Source organism: Rhipicephalus microplus, chromosome 2 (genome assembly GCF_043290135.1).
Source record: "Rhipicephalus microplus isolate Deutch F79 chromosome 2, USDA_Rmic, whole genome shotgun sequence".
In the NCBI taxonomy this organism is placed as follows: domain Eukaryota; kingdom Metazoa; phylum Arthropoda; class Arachnida; order Ixodida; family Ixodidae; genus Rhipicephalus; species Rhipicephalus microplus.
This window is the reverse complement of record NC_134701.1, coordinates 132,569,324-132,583,274: the sequence shown is the minus strand read 5'-3', so window position 1 is coordinate 132,583,274 and position 13,951 is coordinate 132,569,324. Positions and strand designations below refer to the sequence as shown.

Sequence of the window (13,951 nt, the reverse complement as noted above, 5' to 3'; positions counted from 1 at the left end):
AAGTCAGTGTCTCCTTTTGCTGGGCTGAAATATTGTGTCAGAATGGCCGAGTGGTCGAAGGCGCCAGACTTAAGAGAAACCTTGCCCAGTGATACGGGTTGAACGAGGCTTCTGGTCCACGTATGTGTGCGTGGGTTCGATGCCCACTTCTGACAAATTTTTTTAATCTACTACCAGAAGAAAGTCAGTGTCTCCTTTTGCTGGGCTGAAATATCGTGTCAGAATGGCCGAGTGGTCCAATGCGCCAGACCTAAGGGAAACCTTGCCCAGTGATACGCGTTGAACTAAGCTTCTGGTCTACGTATGTGGGCGTGGGTTCGAATCCCACTTCTGACAAACTCTTTTTTTTATTTACTACCAGCACAAAGTCAGTGTCTCTTTTTGCTGGGCTGAAATATTGTGTCAGAATGGCCGAGTGGTCGAAGGCGCTAGACTCAAGGGAAACCATGTCCAGTCATACGAGATGAACGAGGCTTCTGGTCCACGTATGTGTGCGTGGGTGCAAATCCCACTTCTGACAAACTTTTTTTACTTTACTACCAGAACAAAGTCAGTGTCTTCTTTTGCTGCAGCTTATATATCGTGTCAGAACGGCGGAGTTGTCTAAGGCACCAGACCTAAGGGAAACATTGCCCGGTGATACGGGTTAAACAAGGCCTTTGGTCCACGTATGTGGACGTGGGTTCGAATCCCACTTCTGACAATCTTTTTTTTTACTTTACTACGAGAACAATGTCAGTGTCTCCTTTTGCTGGGCTGAAATATTGTGTCAGAATGGCCGAGTGGTCGAAGGCGCAAGACTTAAGGGAAACCTTGGCCAGTGATACGGGTTGAACGAGGCTTCTGATCCACTTATGTGGGCGTTGGTTCGAATCCCACTTCTGAGAAAATTTTTTAATCTACTACCAGAAGCAAGTCAGTGTCTCCTTTTGCTGGGCTGAAATATCGTGTCAGAATGACCGAGTGGTCCAAGGCGCCAGACTTAAGGGAAACCTTGCCCGGGGATACGGGTTGAACGAGGCTTCTGGTCTACGTATGTGGGCGTGGGTTGAAATCCTATTCTGAGAAACTTTTTTTACTTTACTACCAGAACAATGTCAGTGTCTCCTTTTTCTGGGCTGATATGTCGTGTCCGAATGGCCGAGTGGTCTAAGGTGCCAGACTCAAGGGAAACCTTTCTCAGTTATACGGGTTGAACGAGGCTTCTGGTGAAGGTGTGTGGGCGTGGGTTCAAATCCCACTTCAGACAAACTCTTTTTTTTTACTTTACTACGAGCATAAAGTCAGTGTCATCTTTTGCTGGGGCTGATATATCGTATCAGAATGACCGAGTGGTCTAAGGCGCCAGACTCAAGGGAAACCTTGCTCAGTGATAGGAGTTGAACGAGGCTTCTGGTCTACGTATGTGGGCGTGGGTTCGAATCCCTCTTCTGACAAACTTTTTTACTTAACTAACAGAACAAAGTCAGTGTCTCCTTTTGCTGGGGCTGACATATCGTATCAGAATGGCCGAGTGATCTAAGGCGCCAGACTGAAGGGAAACATTGCCCGGTGATGTGAGTCGAACGAGGCTTCTGTTCCACGTATGTGTGCGTGGGTTCGAATCGCACTTCTGACAAACTTTTTTACTTTACTTCCAGCACAAAGTCAGTGTCTTTTTTTGCTGGGGCTTATATGTCGTGTCAGAATGGCCGAGTGGTCTAAGGCGCCAGACTCAAGGGAAACCTTGCCCAGTGATACGGGTTGAACGAGGCTTCTGGTCCACGTATGTGTGCGTGGGTTCATATCCCACTTCTGACAAACTTTTTTTACTTTACTACCAGAACAAAGTCAGTGTCTCCTTTTGCTGGGCTGAAATATTGTGTCAGAATGGAAGAGTGGTCTTAGGCGCCAGACTTAGGGCAAACCTTGCCCTTTTATACGGGTTGAACGAGGCTTCTGGTCCACGTATGTCGGCGTGGGTTCGAATCCCACTTCTGACAAACTCTTTTTTACTTTACTAACAGCACAAAGTCAATGTCTTCTTTTGCTGGGGTTAAAACATCGTGTCAGAAGGGCCGAGTGGTCTAAGGCACCAGCCTCAAGAGAAACCTTGCCCAGTAATACGGGTTGAACTAGACTTCTGGTCCACGTATGTGGACGTGGGTTCGATTCCCACTTCCGAGAAACTTTTTTACTTTACCACCAGAACAAAGTCAGTGTCTCCATTTGCTGCTCTGAAATATCGTGTCAGAATGGCCGAGTGGTCTAAGGCGCCAGACTTAAGGGAAACCTTGCCCTGTTATACGGGTTGAACGAGGCTTCTGGTCCACGTATGTGGGCGTGGGTTCGAATCCCACTTCTGGCAAACTCTTTTTTACTTTACTACCAGCATAAAGTCAGTGTCTTCTTTTGCTGGGGTTAACACATCGTGTCAGAAGGGCCGAGTGGTCTAAGGCACCAGGCTCAAGAGAAACCTTGCCCAGTGATACGGGTTGAACTAGACTTCTGGTCCACGTATGTGGACGTGGGTTCGATTCCCACTTCTGACGAACTCTGTTTTTTACTTTTCTACCAGAACAAAGTCAGTGTCTTTTTTTGCTGGGCTGAAATATTGTGTCAGAATGGCCGAGTGGTCGAAGGCGCCAGACTTAAGGGAAACCTTGCCCAGTGATACAGGTTGAATGAGGCTTCTGGTCCATGTATGTGGGCGTGGGTTCGAATCCCACTTCTGACAAACTCTTTTTTTTATTTACTACCAGCACAAAGTCAGTGTCTCTTTTTGCTGGGCTGAAATATTGTGTCAGAATGGCCGAGTGGTCGAAGGCGCTAGACTCAAGGGAAACCGTGTCCAGTCATACGAGATGAACGAGGCTTCTGGTCCACGTATGTTTGTGTGGGTGCGAATCCCACTTCTGTCAAACTCTTTTTACTTTACTACCGGAACAAAGTCAGTGTCTTCTTTTGCTGCAGCTTATATATCGTGTCAGAATGGCCGAGTTGTCCAAGACACCAGACTTAAGGGAAACATTGCCCGGTGATACGGGTTAAACAAGGCCTTTGGTCCACGTATGTGGACGTGGGTTCGAATCCCACTTCTGACAATCTTTTTTTTTACTTTACTACCAGAACAAAGTCAGTGTCTCCTTTTGCTGGGCTGAAATATTGTGTCAGAATGGCCGAGTGGTCGAAGGCGCCCAACTTAAGGGAAATCTTGGCCAGTGATACGGGTTGAACGAGGCTTCTGATCCAGTTATGTGGGCGTGGGTTCGAATCCCACTTCTGAGAAAATTTTTTAATCTATTACCAGAAGAAAGTCAGTGTCTTCTTTTGCTGGACTTGAAATAACGTGTCAGAATGGCCGAGTGGTCCAAGGCGCCAGACTTAAGGGAAACCTTGCCCGGTGATACGGGTTGAACGAGGCTTCTGGTCTACGTATGTGGGCGTGGGTTGAAATCCTATTCTGACAAACTTTTTTTACTTTACTACCAGAACAATGTGAGTGTCTCCTTTTGCTGGGCTGATATGTCGTGTCCGAATGGCCGAGTGGTCTAAGGCGCCAGACTCAAGGGAAACCTTGCTCAGTGATACGGGTTGAACGAGGCTTCTGGTCCAGGTGTGTGGGCGTGGGTTCAAATCCCACTTCAGACAAACTCTTTTTTTTACCTTACTACGAGCATAAAGTCAGTGTCATCTTTTGCTGGGGCTGATATATTGTATCAGAATGACCGAGTGGTCTAAGGCGCCAGACTCAAGGGAAACCTTGCCCAGTGATAGGAGTTGAACGAGGCTTCTGGTCCACGTATGTGGGCGTGGGTTCGAATCCCACTTCTGACAAACTTTTTTTACTTTACCACCAGAACAAAGTCAGTGTCTTCTTTTGCTGCTGCTTATATATCGTGTCAGAACGGCCGAGTTGTCTAAGGCACCAGACTTAAGGGAAACATTGCCCGGTGATACGGGTTAAACAAGGCCTTTGGTCCACGTATGTGGACGTGGGTTCGAATCCCACTTCTGACAATCTTTTTTTTATTTACTACCAGCACAAAGTCAGTGTCTCCTTTTGCTGGGCTGATATATTGTGTCAGAATGGCCGAGTGGTCGAAGGCGCTAGACTCAAGGGAAACTGTGTCCAGTCATACGAGATGAACGAGGCTTCTGGTCCACGTATGTGTGCGTGGGTGCGAATCCCACTTCTGACAAACTTTTTTTACTTTACTACCAGAACAAAGTCAGTGTCTTCTTTTGATGCAGCTTATATATCGTGTCAGAACGGCCGAGTTGTCTAAGGCACCAGACTTAAGGGAAACATTGCCCGGTGATACGGGTTAAACAAGGCCTTTGGTCCACGTATGTGGACGTGGGTTCGAATTACACTTCTGACAATCTTTTTTTTTACTTTACTACCAGAACAATGTCAGTGTCTCCTTTTGCTGGGCTGAAATATCGTGTCAGAATGGCCGAGTGGTCGAAGGCGCCAGACTCAAGGGAAACCTTGCCCAGCGATACGGGTTGAACGAGGCTTCTGATCCACTTATGTGGGCGTGGGTTCGAATCCCACCTCTGAGAAAGTTTTTTAATCTACTACCAGAAGAAAGTCAGTGCCTCCTTTAGCTGGGCTGAAATATCGTGTCAGAATGGCCGAGTGGTCCAAGGCGCCAGACTTATGGGAAACCTAGCCCGTTGATACGGGTCGAACGAGGCTTCTGGTCTACGTATGTGGGCGTGGGTTCAAATCCCACTTGAGACAAACTCTTCTTTTTTACTTTACTACGAGCACAAAGTCAGTGTCATCTTTTGCTGGGGCTGATGTATCGTATCAGAATAGCCGAGTAGTCTAAGGCTCCAGACTCATCGGAAACCTTGCCCAGTGTAACGGGTTGAACGAGGCTTCTGGTCCACGTATGCGGGCGTGGGTTCGAATCCTATTCTGACAAACTTTTTTTACTTTACTACCAGAACAAAGTCAGTGTCGCCTTTTTCTGGGCTGAAATATCGTGTCAGAATGGCCGAGTGGTCCAAGGCGCCAGACTTATGGGAAACCTTGCCCGTTGATACGGGTCGAACGAGGCTTCTGGTCTACGTATGTGGGCGTGGGTTCAAATCCCACTTGAGACAAACTCTTCTTTTTTACTTTACTACGAGCACAAAGTCAGTGTCATCTTTTGCTGGGGCTGATGTATCGTATCAGAATAGCCGAGTGGTCTAAGGCTCCAGACTCATGGGAAACCTTGCCCAGTGTAACGGGTTGAACGAGGCTTCTGGTCCACGTATGCGGGCGTGGGTTCGAATCCTATTCTGACAAACTTTTTTTACTTTACTACCAGAACAAAGTCAGTGTCTCCTTTTGCTGGGCTGAAATATTGTGTCAGAATGGCCGAGTGGTGGAAGGCGCCAGACTTAAGGGAAACCTTGCCCAGTGATACGGGTTGAACGTGGCTTCTGGTCCACGTATGTGTGCGTGGGTTCGAATCCCACTTCTGACAAAATTTTTTAATCTACTACCAGAACAAAGTCAGTGTCTCCTTTTGCTGGGCAGAAATATCGTGTCAGAATGGCCGAGTGGTCCAAGGCGCCAGACCTAAGGGAAACCTTGCCCAGTGATACGCGTTGAACTACGCTTCTGGTCTACGTATGTGGGAGTGGGTTCGAATCCCACTTCTGACAAACTCTTTTTTTATTTACTACCAGCACAAAGTCAGTGTCTCTTTTTGCTGGGCTGAAATATTGTGTCAGAATGGCCGAGTGGTCGAAGGCGCTAGACTCAAGGGAAACCGTGTCCAGTCATACGAGATGAACGAGGCTTCTGGTCCACGTATATGTGCGTGGGTGCGAATCCAACTTCTGACAAACTTTTTTTACTTTACTATCAGAACAAAGTCAGTGTCTTCTTTTGCTGCAGCTTATATATCGTGTCAGAACGGCCGAGTTGTCTAAGGCACCAGACTTAAGGGAAACATTGCCCGGTGATACGGGTTAAACAAGGCCTTTGGTCCACGTATGTGGACGTGGGTTCGAATCCCACTTCTGACAATCTTTTTTTTTGCTTTACTACCAGAAGAAAGTCAGTGTCTCCTTTTGCTGGGCTGAAATATCGTGTCAGAATGGCCGAGTGGTCCAAGGCGCCAGACTTAAGGGAAACCTTGCCCGGTGATACGGGTTGAACGAGGCTTCTGGTCTACGTATGTGGGCGTGGGTTGAAATCCTATTCTGACAAACTTTTTTTTACTTTACTACCAGAACAATGTCAGTGTCTCCTTTTGCTGGGCTGATATGTCGTGTCCGAATGGCCGAGTGGTCTAAGGCGCCAGACTCAAGGGAAACCTTGCTCAGTGATACAGGTTGAACGAGGCTTCTGGTCCACGTATATGTGCGTGGGTGCGAATCCCACTTCTGACAAACTTTTTTTACTTTACTATCAGAACAAAGTCAGTGTCTTCTTTTGCTGCAGCTTATATATCGTGTCAGAACGACCGAGTTGTCTAAGGCACCAGACTTAAGGGAAACATTGCCCGGTGATACGGGTTAAACAAGGCCTTTGGTCCACGTATGTGGACGTGGGTTCGAATCCCACTTCTGACAATCTTTTTTTTTGCTTTACTACCAGAAGAAAGTCAGTGTCTCCTTTTGCTGGGCTGAAATATCGTGTCAGAATGGCCGAGTGGTCCAAGGCGCCAGACTTAAGGGAAACCTTGCCCGGTGATACGGGTTGAACGAGGCTTCTGGTCTACGTATGTGGGCGTGGGTTGAAATCCTATTCTGACAAACTTTTTTTTACTTTACTACCAGAACAATGTCAGTGTCTCCTTTTGCTGGGCTGATATGTCGTGTCCGAATGGCCGAGTGGTCTAAGGCGCCAGACTCAAGGGAAACCTTGCTCAGTGATACAGGTTGAACGAGGCTTCTGGTCCAGGTGTGTGGGTGTGGGTTCAAATCCCACTTCAGACAAACTCTTTTTTTTACCTTACTACGAGCATAAAGTCAGTGTCATCTTTTGCTGGGGCTGATATGTCGTATCAGAATGACCGAGTGGTCTAAGGCGCCAGACTCAAGGGAAACCTTGCCCAGTGATAGGAGTTGAACGAGGCTTCTGGTCCACGTATGTGGGCGTGGGTTCGAATCCCACTTCTGACAAACTTTTTTTACTTTACTACCAGAACAAAGTCAGTGTCTTCTTTTGCTGCAGCTTATATATCGTGTCAGAACGGCCGAGTTGTCTAAGGCACCAGACTTAAGGGAAACATTGCCCGGTGATACGGGTTAAACAAGGCCTTTGGTCCACGTATGTGGACGTGGGTTCGAATCCCACTTCTGACAATCTTTTTTTTTTACTTTACTACCAGAACAATGTCAGTGTCTCCTTTTGCTGGGCTGATATATCGTATCAGAATGAACGAGTGGTCTAAGGCGCCAGACTCAAGGGAAACCTTGCCCAGTGATAGGAGTTGAACGAGGCTTCTGGTCCAAGTATGTGGGCGTGGGTTCGAATCCCACTTCTGACAAGCTCTTTTTTTTATTTACTACCAGCACAAAGTCAGTGTCTCTTTTTGCTGGGCTGAAATATTGTGTCAGAATGGCCGAGTGGTCGAAGGCGCTAGACTCAAGGGAAACTGTGTCCAGTCATACGAGATGAACGAGGCTTCTGGTCCACGTATGTGTGCGTGGGTGCGAATCCCACTTCTGACAAACTTTTTTTACTTTACTACCAGAACAAAGTCAGTGTCTTCTTTTGCTGCAGCTTATATATCGTGTCAGAACGGCCGAGTTGTCTAAGGCACCAGACTTAAGGGAAACATTGCCCGGTGATACGGGTTAAACAAGGCCTTTGGTCCACGTATGTGGACGTGGGTTCGAATTACACTTCTGACAATCTTTTTTTTTACTTTACTACCAGAACAATGTCAGTGTCTCCTTTTGCTGGGCTGAAATATCGTGTCAGAATGGCCGAGTGGTCGAAGGCGCCAGACTCAAGGGAAACCTTGCCCAGCGATACGGGTTGAACGAGGCTTCTGATCCACTTATGTGGGCGTGGGTTCGAATCCCACCTCTGAGAAAGTTTTTTAATCTACTACCAGAAGAAAGTCAGTGCCTCCTTTAGCTGGGCTGAAATATCGTGTCAGAATGGCCGAGTGGTCCAAGGCGCCAGACTTATGGGAAACCTTGCCCGTTGATACGGGTCGAACGAGGCTTCTGGTCTACGTATGTGGGCGTGGGTTCAAATCCCACTTGAGACAAACTCTTCTTTTTTTACTTTACTACGAGCACAAAGTCAGTGTCATCTTTTGCTGGGGCTGATGTATCGTATCAGAATAGCCGAGTAGTCTAAGGCTCCAGACTCATCGGAAACCTTGCCCAGTGTAACGGGTTGAACGAGGCTTCTGGTCCACGTATGCGGGCGTGGGTTCGAATCCTATTCTGACAAACTTTTTTTACTTTACTACCAGAACAAAGTCAGTGTCTCCTTTTGCTGGGCTGAAATATTGTGTCAGAATGGCCGAGTGGTCCAAGGCGCCAGACTTAAGGGAAACCTTGCCTGGTGATACGGGTTGAACGAGGCTTCTGGTCTACGTATGTGGGCGTGGGTTCAAATCCCACTTCAGACAAACTCTTCTTTTTTTAATTTACTACGAGCACAAAGTCAGTGTCATCTTTTGCTGGGGCTGATGTATCGTATCAGAATAGCCGAGTGGTCTAAGGCTCCAGACTCATGGGAAACCTTGCCCAGTGTAACGGGTTGAACGAGGCTTCTGGTACACGTATGTGGGCGTGGGTTCGAATCCTATTCTGACAAACTTTTTTTAATTTACTACCAGAATAAAGTCAGTGTCTCCTTTTGCTGGGCTGAAATATTGTGTCAGAATGGCCGAGTGGTCGAAGGCGCCAGACTTAAGAGAAACCTTGCCCAGTGATACGGGTTGAACGAGGCTTCTGGTCCACGTATGTGTGCGTGGGTTCGATGCCCACTTCTGACAAATTTTTTTAATCTACTACCAGAAGAAAGTCAGTGTCTCCTTTTGCTGGGCTGAAATATCGTGTCAGAATGGCCGAGTGGTCCAATGCGCCAGACCTAAGGGAAACCTTGCCCAGTGATACGCGTTGAACTAGGCTTCTGGTCTACGTATGTGGGCGTGGGTTCGAATCCCACTTCTGACAAACTCTTTTTTTTATTTACTACCAGCACAAAGTCAGTGTCTCTTTTTGCTGGGCTGAAATATTGTGTCAGAATGGCCGAGTGGTCGAAGGCGCTAGACTCAAGGGAAACCATGTCCAGTCATACGAGATGAACGAGGCTTCTGGTCCACGTATGTGTGCGTGGGTGCAAATCCCACTTCTGACAAACTTTTTTTACTTTACTACCAGAACAAAGTCAGTGTCTTCTTTTGCTGCAGCTTATATATCGTGTCAGAACGGCGGAGTTGTCTAAGGCACCAGACCTAAGGGAAACATTGCCCGGTGATACGGGTTAAACAAGGCCTTTGGTCCACGTATGTGGACGTGGGTTCGAATCCCACTTCTGACAATCTTTTTTTTTACTTTACTACGAGAACAATGTCAGTGTCTCCTTTTGCTGGGCTGAAATATTGTGTCAGAATGGCCGAGTGGTCGAAGGCGCAAGACTTAAGGGAAACCTTGGCCAGTGATACGGGTTGAACGAGGCTTCTGATCCACTTATGTGGGCGTTGGTTCGAATCCCACTTCTGAGAAAATTTTTTAATCTACTACCAGAAGCAAGTCAGTGTCTCCTTTTGCTGGGCTGAAATATCGTGTCAGAATGACCGAGTGGTCCAAGGCGCCAGACTTAAGGGAAACCTTGCCCGGGGATACGGGTTGAACGAGGCTTCTGGTCTACGTATGTGGGCGTGGGTTGAAATCCTATTCTGAGAAACTTTTTTTACTTTACTACCAGAACAATGTCAGTGTCTCCTTTTTCTGGGCTGATATGTCGTGTCCGAATGGCCGAGTGGTCTAAGGTGCCAGACTCAAGGGAAACCTTTCTCAGTTATACGGGTTGAACGAGGCTTCTGGTGAAGGTGTGTGGGCGTGGGTTCAAATCCCACTTCAGGCAAACTCTTTTTTTTTACTTTACTACGAGCATAAAGTCAGTGTCATCTTTTGCTGGGGCTGATATATCGTATCAGAATGACCGAGTGGTCTAAGGCGCCAGACTCAAGGGAAACCTTGCTCAGTGATAGGAGTTGAACGAGGCTTCTGGTCTACGTATGTGGGCGTGGGTTCGAATCCCTCTTCTGACAAACTTTTTTTACTTAACTAACAGAACAAAGTCAGTGTCTCCTTTTGCTGGGGCTGACATATCGTATCAGAATGGCCGAGTGATCTAAGGCGCCAGACTGAAGGGAAACATTGCCCGGTGATGTGAGTCGAACGAGGCTTCTGTTCCACGTATGTGTGCGTGGGTTCGAATCGCACTTCTGACAAACTTTTTTACTTTACTTCCAGCACAAAGTCAGTGTCTTTTTTTGCTGGGGCTTATATGTCGTGTCAGAATGGCCGAGTGGTCTAAGGCGCCAGACTCAAGGGAAACCTTGCCCAGTGATACGGGTTGAACGAGGCTTCTGGTCCACGTATGTGTGCGTGGGTTCATATCCCACTTCTGACAAACTTTTTTTACTTTACTACCAGAACAAAGTCAGTGTCTCCTTTTGCTGGGCTGAAATATTGTGTCAGAATGGAAGAGTGGTCTTAGGCGCCAGACTTAGGGCAAACCTTGCCCTTTTATACGGGTTGAACGAGGCTTCTGGTCCACGTATGTCGGCGTGGGTTCGAATCCCACTTCTGACAAACTCTTTTTTACTTTACTAACAGCACAAAGTCAATGTCTTCTTTTGCTGGGGTTAAAACATCGTGTCAGAAGGGCCGAGTGGTCTAAGGCACCAGCCTCAAGAGAAACCTTGCCCAGTGATACGGGTTGAACTAGACTTCTGGTCCACGTATGTGGACGTGGGTTCGATTCCCACTTCCGAGAAACTTTTTTACTTTACCACCAGAACAAAGTCAGTGTCTCCTTTTGCTGGGCTGAAATATCGTGTCAGAATGGCCGACTGGTCTAAGGCGCCAGACTTAAGGGAAACCTTGCCCTGTTATACGGCTTGAACGAGGCTTCTGGTCCACGTATGTGGGCGTGGGTTCGAATCCCACTTCTGGCAAACTCTTTTTTACTTTACTACCAGCATAAAGTCAGTGTCTTCTTTTGCTGGGGTTAAAACATCGTGTCAGAAGGGCCGAGTGGTCTAAGGCACCAGGCTCAAGAGAAACCTTGCCCAGTGATACGGGTTGAACTAGACTTCTGGTCCACGTATGTGGACGTGGGTTCGATTCCCACTTCTGACGAACTCTGTTTTTTACTTTTCTACCAGAACAAAGTCAGTGTCTTTTTTTGCTGGGCTGAAATATTGTGTCAGAATGGCCGAGTGGTCGAAGGCGCCAGACTTAAGGGAAAGCTTGCCCAGTTATGCCTGTTGAACGAGGCTTCTGGTCCACGTATGTGGGCGTGGGTTCAAATCCCACTGCTGACAATCTCTTTTTTTACTTTACTACCATCACAAAGTCAGTGTCTCGTTTTGCGGGGCTGAAATATCGTGTCAGAATGGCCGTGTGGTCGAAGGCGCCAGACCTAAGGGAAACATCGCCCTGTGATGCGGGTTGAACGAGGCTTCTGGTCCACGTATGTGGGCGTGGCTTCAAATCCTACTTCAGACAATCTCTTTTTTTACTTTACTACGAGCATAAAGTCAGTGTCTTCTTTTGCCGGGGCTGATATATCCTGTCATAATGGCCGAGTGGTCGAAGGCGCCAGACTTAAGGAAAACCTTGCCCAGTGATGCCTGTTGAACGAGGCTTCTGGTCCACGTATGTGGGCGTGGGTTCAAATCCAACTTCTGACAATCTCTTTTTTTACTTTACTACCAGAAGAAAGTCAGTGTCTCCTTTTGCTGGGCTGAAATATTGTGTGAGAATGGCCGAGTGGTCGAAGGCGCCAGACTTAAGGGAAACCTTGCCCAGTGACGCGGATTGAACGAGGCTTCTGGTCCCAGTATGTTGGCGTGGGTTCAAATCGCACTTCTGACATTCTTTTTGTTACTTTACTACCAGTATAAAGTCAGTGTCTTTCTTTTGCTGGTGCTGATATATCGAGTCAGAATAGCCGAGTAATCTAAAACACCAGACTCAAGAAAAACCTTGCCTAGTGATACGGGTTGAACGAGGCTTCTGGTCCACGTAAGTGGGCTTGGGTTCGAATCCCACTTCTGACAAACTTTTTCTTACTTTACTACCAGCATAAAGTCAGTGTCTTTTTTGCTGGGGCTAATATATCGTGTCAGCATGGCCGAGTGGTGTTAGGCGCCAGACTCAAGGGAAACCTTGCCCAGTGATACGGGTTGAACGAGGCTTCTGGTCCACGTATGTGGGCGTGGGTTTGATGCGCACTTCTGACAAACTCTGTTTTTTTAAATTACTACGAGCATAAAGTCGGTGTCTTCTTTTGCTGGGGCTAATATATCCTGTCAGAATGCCCGAGTGGTCTGAGGTGCCAGACTCAAGGAACACCTTGCCCAGTGATACGGGTCGAACGAGGCTTCTGGTCCACGTATGTGGGCGTGGGTTTGAATCCCACTTCTGACAAACTTTTTTTTTACTTTACTACCAGAACAAAGTGAGTGTCTCCTTTTGCTGGGCTGAAATATTGTGTCAGAATGGCCGAGTGGTCGAAGGCGCCAGACTTAAGGGAAACCTTGCCCAGTGATACGGGTTGAACGAGGCTTCTGGTCCACGTATGTGGGCGTGGGTTCAAATCCCACTTCTGACTCTCTTTTTGTTACTTTACTACCAGTATAAAGTCAGTGTCTTTCTTTTGCTGGTGCTGATATATTGTGTCAGAATGGCCGAGTGGTCGAAGGCGCCAGAACTAAGGGAAACCTCGCCCTGTGATACGGGTTGAACGAGGCTTCTGGTCCACGTATGCGGGCGTGGCTTCAGATCCTACTTCAGACAATCTCTTTTTTTACTTTACTACGAGCATAAAGTCAGTGTCTTCTTTTGCCGGGGCTGATATATCGTGTCAGAATGGCCGAGTGGTCGAAGGCGCCAGACTTAAGGAAAACCTTGCCCAGTGAAGCCTGTTGAACGAGGCTTCTGGTCCACGTATGTGGGCGTGGGTTCAACTTCTGACAATCTCTTTTTTTACTTTACTACCAGAAGAAAGTCAGTGTCTCCTTTTGCTGGGCTGAAATATTGTGTCAGAATGGCCGAGTGGTCGAAGGCGCCAGACTTAAGGGAAACCTAGCCCAGAGATGCGGGTTGAACGAGGCTTCTGGTTCCAGTATGTTGGCGTGGGTTCAAATCGCACTTCTCACATTCTTTTTGTTACTTTACTACCAGTATAAAGTCAGTGTCTTTTTTTGCTGGGGCTAATATATCGTGTCAGCATGGCCGAGTGGTGTTAGGCGCCAGACTCAAGGGAAACCTTGCCCAGTGATACGGGTTGAACGAGGCTTCTGGTCCACGTATGTGGGCGTGGGTTTGATGCGCACTTCTGACAAACTCCGTTTTTTTACTTTACTACGAGCATAAAGTCAGTGTCTTCTTTTGCTGGGGCTGATATATCGTGTCAGAATGATGATGCGTTTGATGCGCACTTCTGACAAACTCCGTTTTTTTACTTTACTACGAGCATAAAGTCAGTGTCTTCTTTTCCTGGGGCTGATATATCGTGTCAGAATGGCCGAGTGGTCTAAGGCGCCAGACTCAAGGAAAACCTTGCCCAGGTATACGGGTTGAACGAGGCTTCTGGTCCACGTATGTGGGCGTGGGTTCAAATCCCACTTCTGACACTCTTTTTGTTACTTTTCTACCAGCATAAAGTCAGTGTCTTTCTTTTGCTGATGCTGATATATTGAGTCAGAATGATGATGCGTTTGATGCGCACTTCTGACAAACTCCGTTTTTTTACTTT

At 47.4% G+C, this 13,951-nt stretch overlaps 27 non-coding genes across 27 annotated transcripts; all 27 read left to right on the top strand.

The window, feature by feature from the left end:
* The first annotated feature begins 36 nt into the window (after nt 1–36).
* Nucleotides 37–155, top strand: TRNAL-UAA (transfer RNA leucine (anticodon UAA)). The gene is made up of 2 exons: nt 37–74; nt 110–155. It is a non-coding gene; the product is annotated as a tRNA-Leu (tRNA).
* Nucleotides 156–217: 62 nt separating this feature from the next.
* Nucleotides 218–336, top strand: TRNAL-UAA (transfer RNA leucine (anticodon UAA)). The gene is made up of 2 exons: nt 218–255; nt 291–336. It is a non-coding gene; the product is annotated as a tRNA-Leu (tRNA).
* A 65-nt stretch (nt 337–401) lies between these two features.
* On the top strand, nt 402–703 carry TRNAL-CAA (transfer RNA leucine (anticodon CAA)). Its single transcript has 2 exons — nt 402–439; nt 658–703. It is a non-coding gene; the product is annotated as a tRNA-Leu (tRNA).
* Nucleotides 704–1,130: 427 nt separating this feature from the next.
* Nucleotides 1,131–1,249, top strand: TRNAL-CAA (transfer RNA leucine (anticodon CAA)). Its single transcript has 2 exons — nt 1,131–1,168; nt 1,204–1,249. It is a non-coding gene; the product is annotated as a tRNA-Leu (tRNA).
* A 432-nt stretch (nt 1,250–1,681) lies between these two features.
* On the top strand, nt 1,682–1,800 carry TRNAL-CAA (transfer RNA leucine (anticodon CAA)). The gene is made up of 2 exons: nt 1,682–1,719; nt 1,755–1,800. It is a non-coding gene; the product is annotated as a tRNA-Leu (tRNA).
* Nucleotides 1,801–2,228: 428 nt separating this feature from the next.
* Nucleotides 2,229–2,347, top strand: TRNAL-UAA (transfer RNA leucine (anticodon UAA)). Its single transcript has 2 exons — nt 2,229–2,266; nt 2,302–2,347. It is a non-coding gene; the product is annotated as a tRNA-Leu (tRNA).
* Nucleotides 2,348–2,597: 250 nt separating this feature from the next.
* Nucleotides 2,598–2,716, top strand: TRNAL-UAA (transfer RNA leucine (anticodon UAA)). The gene is made up of 2 exons: nt 2,598–2,635; nt 2,671–2,716. It is a non-coding gene; the product is annotated as a tRNA-Leu (tRNA).
* Nucleotides 2,717–3,511: 795 nt separating this feature from the next.
* Nucleotides 3,512–3,630, top strand: TRNAL-CAA (transfer RNA leucine (anticodon CAA)). The gene is made up of 2 exons: nt 3,512–3,549; nt 3,585–3,630. It is a non-coding gene; the product is annotated as a tRNA-Leu (tRNA).
* A 67-nt stretch (nt 3,631–3,697) lies between these two features.
* Nucleotides 3,698–3,816, top strand: TRNAL-CAA (transfer RNA leucine (anticodon CAA)). Its single transcript has 2 exons — nt 3,698–3,735; nt 3,771–3,816. It is a non-coding gene; the product is annotated as a tRNA-Leu (tRNA).
* A 794-nt stretch (nt 3,817–4,610) lies between these two features.
* TRNAI-UAU (transfer RNA isoleucine (anticodon UAU)) lies at nt 4,611–4,729 on the top strand. The gene is made up of 2 exons: nt 4,611–4,648; nt 4,684–4,729. It is a non-coding gene; the product is annotated as a tRNA-Ile (tRNA).
* Nucleotides 4,730–4,978: 249 nt separating this feature from the next.
* TRNAI-UAU (transfer RNA isoleucine (anticodon UAU)) lies at nt 4,979–5,097 on the top strand. The gene is made up of 2 exons: nt 4,979–5,016; nt 5,052–5,097. It is a non-coding gene; the product is annotated as a tRNA-Ile (tRNA).
* A 249-nt stretch (nt 5,098–5,346) lies between these two features.
* On the top strand, nt 5,347–5,465 carry TRNAL-UAA (transfer RNA leucine (anticodon UAA)). The gene is made up of 2 exons: nt 5,347–5,384; nt 5,420–5,465. It is a non-coding gene; the product is annotated as a tRNA-Leu (tRNA).
* Nucleotides 5,466–5,527: 62 nt separating this feature from the next.
* TRNAL-UAA (transfer RNA leucine (anticodon UAA)) lies at nt 5,528–5,646 on the top strand. Its single transcript has 2 exons — nt 5,528–5,565; nt 5,601–5,646. It is a non-coding gene; the product is annotated as a tRNA-Leu (tRNA).
* A 1,162-nt stretch (nt 5,647–6,808) lies between these two features.
* On the top strand, nt 6,809–6,927 carry TRNAL-CAA (transfer RNA leucine (anticodon CAA)). The gene is made up of 2 exons: nt 6,809–6,846; nt 6,882–6,927. It is a non-coding gene; the product is annotated as a tRNA-Leu (tRNA).
* Nucleotides 6,928–6,994: 67 nt separating this feature from the next.
* On the top strand, nt 6,995–7,113 carry TRNAL-CAA (transfer RNA leucine (anticodon CAA)). Its single transcript has 2 exons — nt 6,995–7,032; nt 7,068–7,113. It is a non-coding gene; the product is annotated as a tRNA-Leu (tRNA).
* Nucleotides 7,114–8,094: 981 nt separating this feature from the next.
* TRNAI-UAU (transfer RNA isoleucine (anticodon UAU)) lies at nt 8,095–8,213 on the top strand. The gene is made up of 2 exons: nt 8,095–8,132; nt 8,168–8,213. It is a non-coding gene; the product is annotated as a tRNA-Ile (tRNA).
* Nucleotides 8,214–8,463: 250 nt separating this feature from the next.
* On the top strand, nt 8,464–8,582 carry TRNAL-UAA (transfer RNA leucine (anticodon UAA)). The gene is made up of 2 exons: nt 8,464–8,501; nt 8,537–8,582. It is a non-coding gene; the product is annotated as a tRNA-Leu (tRNA).
* Nucleotides 8,583–8,832: 250 nt separating this feature from the next.
* Nucleotides 8,833–8,951, top strand: TRNAL-UAA (transfer RNA leucine (anticodon UAA)). Its single transcript has 2 exons — nt 8,833–8,870; nt 8,906–8,951. It is a non-coding gene; the product is annotated as a tRNA-Leu (tRNA).
* A 62-nt stretch (nt 8,952–9,013) lies between these two features.
* TRNAL-UAA (transfer RNA leucine (anticodon UAA)) lies at nt 9,014–9,132 on the top strand. The gene is made up of 2 exons: nt 9,014–9,051; nt 9,087–9,132. It is a non-coding gene; the product is annotated as a tRNA-Leu (tRNA).
* A 65-nt stretch (nt 9,133–9,197) lies between these two features.
* Nucleotides 9,198–9,499, top strand: TRNAL-CAA (transfer RNA leucine (anticodon CAA)). Its single transcript has 2 exons — nt 9,198–9,235; nt 9,454–9,499. It is a non-coding gene; the product is annotated as a tRNA-Leu (tRNA).
* A 427-nt stretch (nt 9,500–9,926) lies between these two features.
* Nucleotides 9,927–10,045, top strand: TRNAL-CAA (transfer RNA leucine (anticodon CAA)). The gene is made up of 2 exons: nt 9,927–9,964; nt 10,000–10,045. It is a non-coding gene; the product is annotated as a tRNA-Leu (tRNA).
* Nucleotides 10,046–10,478: 433 nt separating this feature from the next.
* On the top strand, nt 10,479–10,597 carry TRNAL-CAA (transfer RNA leucine (anticodon AAG)). The gene is made up of 2 exons: nt 10,479–10,516; nt 10,552–10,597. It is a non-coding gene; the product is annotated as a tRNA-Leu (tRNA).
* A 428-nt stretch (nt 10,598–11,025) lies between these two features.
* Nucleotides 11,026–11,144, top strand: TRNAL-UAA (transfer RNA leucine (anticodon UAA)). Its single transcript has 2 exons — nt 11,026–11,063; nt 11,099–11,144. It is a non-coding gene; the product is annotated as a tRNA-Leu (tRNA).
* A 250-nt stretch (nt 11,145–11,394) lies between these two features.
* TRNAL-UAA (transfer RNA leucine (anticodon UAA)) lies at nt 11,395–11,513 on the top strand. Its single transcript has 2 exons — nt 11,395–11,432; nt 11,468–11,513. It is a non-coding gene; the product is annotated as a tRNA-Leu (tRNA).
* Nucleotides 11,514–11,763: 250 nt separating this feature from the next.
* Nucleotides 11,764–11,882, top strand: TRNAL-UAA (transfer RNA leucine (anticodon UAA)). The gene is made up of 2 exons: nt 11,764–11,801; nt 11,837–11,882. It is a non-coding gene; the product is annotated as a tRNA-Leu (tRNA).
* Nucleotides 11,883–12,686: 804 nt separating this feature from the next.
* On the top strand, nt 12,687–12,805 carry TRNAL-UAA (transfer RNA leucine (anticodon UAA)). The gene is made up of 2 exons: nt 12,687–12,724; nt 12,760–12,805. It is a non-coding gene; the product is annotated as a tRNA-Leu (tRNA).
* A 905-nt stretch (nt 12,806–13,710) lies between these two features.
* TRNAL-CAA (transfer RNA leucine (anticodon CAA)) lies at nt 13,711–13,829 on the top strand. Its single transcript has 2 exons — nt 13,711–13,748; nt 13,784–13,829. It is a non-coding gene; the product is annotated as a tRNA-Leu (tRNA).
* The last annotated feature ends 122 nt before the right edge of the window (nt 13,830–13,951 follow it).